The 5,950-nt window shown below is 33.5% G+C and overlaps 1 long non-coding RNA gene across 1 annotated transcript; it reads right to left on the bottom strand.

Annotated features, from left to right (window-relative positions):
- Positions 1-453: 453 nt before the first annotated feature.
- Positions 454-5,733, bottom strand: LOC122046836. Its single transcript, XR_006130400.1, has 3 exons — positions 5,051-5,733; positions 859-907; positions 454-760 (listed from the first exon to the last, which is right to left on the bottom strand). It is a non-coding gene; the product is annotated as an uncharacterized LOC122046836 (long non-coding RNA).
- Between the last annotated feature and the right edge of the window lie 217 nt (positions 5,734-5,950).

The following is a 5,950-nucleotide window of genomic DNA, read 5'->3' as shown; positions in this document are numbered from 1 at the left end:
AATTTGTTATAATTTCGCAACTAAAACAAAAATTTGTCACACAATTGACATCAAAATTCAACTCATCCTAAACGCAAATCTACGACTAACAATGATTTTCATAATAGATTTGCGATAAAATTTGATTCGTCGCAAATTAGCGATGAAAATGGATTCATCGCAGATTTGCGACAAAAACTATTTTCATCGCAAATCTACGATGAAAATGATTTCATTGCAAATTTGCAACAAGACTGATTTTCGTCACACATTTGTGACGATTTAGTTTTTATCGCAGTTCTACGATGAAAATCGATTTTCATCGCAGATTTATGATACAATGATGTATTTACCATAATTTTGTGATGAAAATTTGTCGTCGCAAAACTCAATTTTTTCCCACAGACCTACTCATTTTTGTATTCTATTGTGTATACAAATAAAACAAACAAATATGTTTATTTCATATCAACATGCACACAATTCCAATTCATACATTACCATAGATATATGCATACGACACAATAACTTTCTCAAGTCTCATATTCATACAACACATAAACTTCAATGTTAATAAAGATACAAATACAAAACAAACGTAAATAATTTCCAACACATACAAATTCCAATCTAACATTCTTCAAGTTCAACAAGTCATCATATCCAAAATATCTCATAACAAACGATCTCAAAACAATGAAAAGATATAAAAAAAGATCATCGTCCTCTTCTTCCTCATAAGACACTTCCTTCTCCTTCCATACTTTCCCTTCTTCTTTTCCTGCATCATAAAATAAATAAACAAAAAATATCATTCTTAACAAGCAAAAAAAAAAAAATCCTATAAACTAATACAAAACTAAATATGTAAAGACTTACTTCTTCCAAAAATTCCCAATTTTCACCACCTTCCTTGACCTCACCAACCCTATTCGAAATAAATTAATAATACTAATCAAAAATACAAAAATGAAGGGTTCACAAACTCAATCAAATAAAAAATGTTCAAAAACACTAATTCTGAAACAAATGACATTCATACACAACAAATTCAAGAGGAACAATCACCACCACAATAATTCGAAGGGTCGTTTATAAAGAAGTCACATTCTGACATTCAAATTGTCTTTTATTTTTCTGGTGATATCCATCACTGTATTTATGAGATTATCAAAAATATTTTCTTAATATACATTACATCAAGATTATGATAAATCAAATGACTCTTTCAATACGGTAAATCCCAAAATATACTCTATTTAGTCCATTTATGTGTACTTCTATATTCATATGTTATAATAGTCACCCGTGATTTACCTCCTCTGTGTTGGTCTAAGGACGGATCGAAGGGGGAATTGGGGGCGAGCGAATCGGCTTTTGCCACATGCCACATATTTATATGTTGTACCATGTAACTCTTTAATAGCATATGAAAGTTAAGCAATCTGTATCAAATCTGTTCACCTCTTAATCTCAATAGCGGAGGTGGTCTTTCAATTTTATTCTTAGTAAATTCTTCTTTATTCCTTCTGAAATTGTGATTTAGTGGTAAAAATTTTATATGATAATCAAAATAACTAAGCTTCTTCTCATGTTTCAATCTGATTAACATTTATCTCTCCATATATATTGGATATCCTAAGATCCCAGTGGTACTCCATCCCGATATCATGTCATAAGCTGGAAAGTCATTTATGATCCAAAGAAGAAGAACTTTCATTACAAACATCTGATTAATATGAATATCATATGAAGAAAAACCTTCATCCCATAGTTGTTTCAGCTCTGCAATTAGTGGTTACATATAAACATCTATTAACTTCCACAAATTTTACAGGCTAGGCACAACTAATGTTAAAAACATATACAGTGTTTTTATGCACATCCCAAGTGAAAATTATACAGAGTTAAGATAACTGGCCAACAAGAATAATTTCTTCTTGATTAGCCTAATAGAGTAAATCCATCAGAACAAAGACCTAATCTAATGTTTCAAGTCGCCTTCGCAGATTCAGTATATGTTCTATCAAATTTTTTGCATACCTCTGTATCTTATAGATGACACATTAGTCTCTCTCCTATTTCATGATTTGCATGCCAAGTCATGTGTTTAACAGTGACCTTTGTGATGCGGGATTAACATAGGAGGACCCAATCTTACGAAAGGTATAACTTTTAACTCAGGACTCAAAATCAAGCTCTATTAGCCACCACATGTGCAGAATTTAAAAATCTATATTTGTTGTAAGAGAACCCGTAACTATCAATTTTTGTACCCAAATTCCACGATTTAGACCCCTTTCGGAGCCTTTTAATTATTTTTAGTCATTTCCATTTTATGGTATTTAGCGTATTTTTTTGTATTTCTAGTATTTAGGGGTTAGGAATTATCTATATCATTTTATTAATCTTTGTCTATTATAAAATTTTCTTTTCTGGTAAGATTTCTTTTCTTTTTATATCAGATTGGAATTGAGGTCTAAAATTTAGGATTTCTTTTCTTTTAAAATTTTAGGGTCAAGGGCCTATATAATACCTATCAATTGTGTAAGGAATTATCCTCTATTATTAGCAAAGTTTCTTCTTTTTTTTTTCACACGTCAGGTTTTCTCTTTGTTTTCTTTGGGTTCTCTTCTTACCTTCTCCTCCAATCTCCACTGCAGGATAATCACTATCTTGTCTGGCATCACTTTGATACATAAAGTCTTTATAACCTAGGAGTTTAAGGCAAATAAAATAACTGAGTGTATGATTTACATCGCTGTTGACTCCTTCTGGTGTTCTTGCACCTAGCTTAATTATAGAATTTATAAACATCTGCATCTTCATCATCTCCCCATTATAGCATACAACTATCTTTATAAACATTAATTCTTTCCATCAGAAGACCTAATTCTTTCATAAATTTTTTCATACTGTAAAAATCTTTGGGTATTATATGATCACACGACAAATAGCTCTCTAATAACTTGAACAAAATCATAAAAACAATCTTCAAACATATTATGTTTTGCCTTGGCATTCAATAGTCTTGCGGTGAGAGATAATTTAGTGTGACTATTACAACCAGCCAAAACCTCTCTAATTACTTGAATAAAATTATTAAAATCATCTGTAGACATATTATGTTTTGTCTTAACATTCAACAATCTTACGGTGAAAGATCATGTAATTTGACTATCACAACCAACCCACAATAATTCATTTATAACACTCAACACTTCCTGAAATTAGAGATATAATTCATTATTCGTATTTTTATCAGTACTTCTACCTCCGGCAACGGTGATGCATAAGTAGTAAACATTTATTTAACTATTGGAGGAAAACTAGAACTTGCACCACTCAATTTAGGAATAAAATACAGACCCGCTGCATTAATTATCATCCTGATATGGATTTAATTGATCATAATAACTCTAATCCCCACTAACTGAGACTTGTATGTTTCATCCATAATCCTTATCAGATATGAAAGATTTATCATGACATATCCAATTATAGTAATCGGGATAAATCCAAATCTATAACGATCTTCTCGAATTTCATCATTCTATAAAAATTTATCATTGTGACACTTTCTGCACGAACACCTTATCTTATCTACATCCATAAACTCAACATTACTAAAAATAAAATTCAAAAAATGTTCCAATCCAATAATAAACTCATCAGTTAAACTTTGACGTTCAAGTAAATTTTTTTTATACATCCAACTTCTTTCTTTTTGTATTTTTTCTATTTTTAATTTATTAACATATTAATCAAAACATCTACAAATAAAAACTAGAGCAATGATATGCTCAAGGAAAAAACTCAAGGAAAAGTTAAGGATAGACACATAAAGTCATGGCCCACCATTTCACTTTTTGTGGGTCCCATCACTTTATGTGTCTATCCTTGAGTTTTTCCTTGAGTTTTTTTCCTTGAGCATATCATTTTTCTAAAAACTAATACCTCATCAACAACAGTAACAAACATAATAAATTATTGTAAATAAGTAATATTATAACATTAGCAATTGTTTCAACAGTAACCTTTGCACCAAGAAAAAAGTTGTCATTACTCTTCAGATGCTTCTACTCTTGAGCTTAATCTTGCAAAAAGAAATAAAACTTTGTTTAACTTTTATATTTTACAGATTTGAATGAATTCACTACCAGGAAGCTAACACAACACGAGATAAATCCACGAAAACAATAAAAAAAAAATGTGAGAGATTTATGTGACTTGGCTCTGCAGCTACAAATGTTAGCATATTTAGAATTGAATCTTATTTTATATATTATTTGATTCCTAATACTTCCCCTAGGTTGTTACAAATATACTCAATTTTAACCACTCTCAGAGTTAGTCAAAAAATCTAAGTTGATCATTGAAACTAAAAAAACAAGTGAAGATCTCAATTAACTACATTTTTATCAAACGAAGTGGCTAAATCTCAATAAATTTCATCCTCGTATAAAAGATGTAACCAAAAACAATGTCCACGGCAATTTAATTATCACAATATATTTTTATTCTCTCAAAATGTTACCTAGTTAATCATTAACTATTTAAGCAAGATTAACTCACATAAAACAAGAGTCTAGCTTTGTACTTTGTCTTTATTCTCATCCTAGACGCAACAATTTCCTTTTAGCTTCTATGATATCAAGTAGTCTCCAAGAAGAGCATAATATTCTATTGAGGATTTACTATTAGTGGATTTGTGGGAGAGTTCGTCCAATCTGCATTTGTATACTTTACAAACTATAGATGACCAATAAAAGAATCTTTTGTGGAGCATTCCCGAGAAAGTAGAATCCTTGAGACTAAGTACTTTATGATAGTCATGTCTAGAGCCTCAAGTAATTGACTAATCATACTTATAGAAAATGTTATATCAGGCTAGGGAACTACAAGATTATTCAAGTTTCCAACTAATCTCATCCTTCGTTACTCAAACAACACATTTATCCCACACATAACCATGTCAACATGGCATGACTAGTGTACAGATATAAAATATGAGTTCAATCTGACTCGTCTTCGAAGACACAAGAATAATAAGAAGAAGCAGAGTAATTACCTATATTAGCTTTGTCGGTGATGGGATTCAGCAACACAAGAGAGGAGGAAGAGGTGTTTGGCACATCACGTGAGGATGAGAACGCTCACAATTCTGGGCAAAGAGATGAAGGTTTCACCTAAAATAATATTCAATTCTAAATTTAGCTTCAGCGGTCGGCCAGCAGCCAGTATCAGCGACCGGCAAGCCTCAGCGGCCGGCCAGCTGGCCTCGAGGTCTGGCAGCCAGCCTCGTGGCCAGCCTAGAGGGTGCGGCGACCAGCTTCCTTGTGGCCAGCTTGAACCGGCACCTAAGGAAGAGGTGTTTGGAACATCACATGAGGATCAGACTACTCATAACTATGGGAAAAGAGATGAAGGTTTCACATAAAATAAGATTCAATTCAAAATATAGCTTCAATGGCTGGCTAGCCTCAGCGACCAGTGAGCCTCAGCTTCCTGCCAGTTGGCCTCGAGGTCTAGCGGCCAGCCTCGAGGGTGTAGCAACCAACCTCCTGGCAGCCGGCCCCAAGGGTGCGGCAACCAGCCTCCTCACGGCTAGCCTGAGCCGGCACCCAAGGTTGCGCCTAGGCTCGCAGCCACGGCTAGTGGCCGCTGCACCTTGCTGCGGCCAGATCTACCTTGAAATGAGAGGGGAGTGGAAAGAAGAGGAGAGAAAGCTATCTTCAAATTTGACGGTCAGAGAAGATCAGAATTAGGAATTCATCGTGTCCCCTCAAGTAGGGCTGCAAACGAATCGAATCGGTTCGTGAGTTTTTCGAGCCGGTTCAAAAAATATTCGATTCGTATTCGAATTTATCGAATTCAAACCGAACTCGAACATGTTCAAACATTTTTTTTGAGCCGAACTCGAGCCCAAATTATATTGTTCGAGCCACTCACGAGTCTTAATCTTTAGTAA

This window comes from Zingiber officinale, chromosome 2B (assembly GCF_018446385.1).
Source record: "Zingiber officinale cultivar Zhangliang chromosome 2B, Zo_v1.1, whole genome shotgun sequence".
NCBI lineage: Eukaryota > Viridiplantae > Streptophyta > Magnoliopsida > Zingiberales > Zingiberaceae > Zingiber > Zingiber officinale.
Note: the sequence above shows the minus strand (reverse complement) of the source record. Positions and strands in the feature narration are given on the sequence as shown.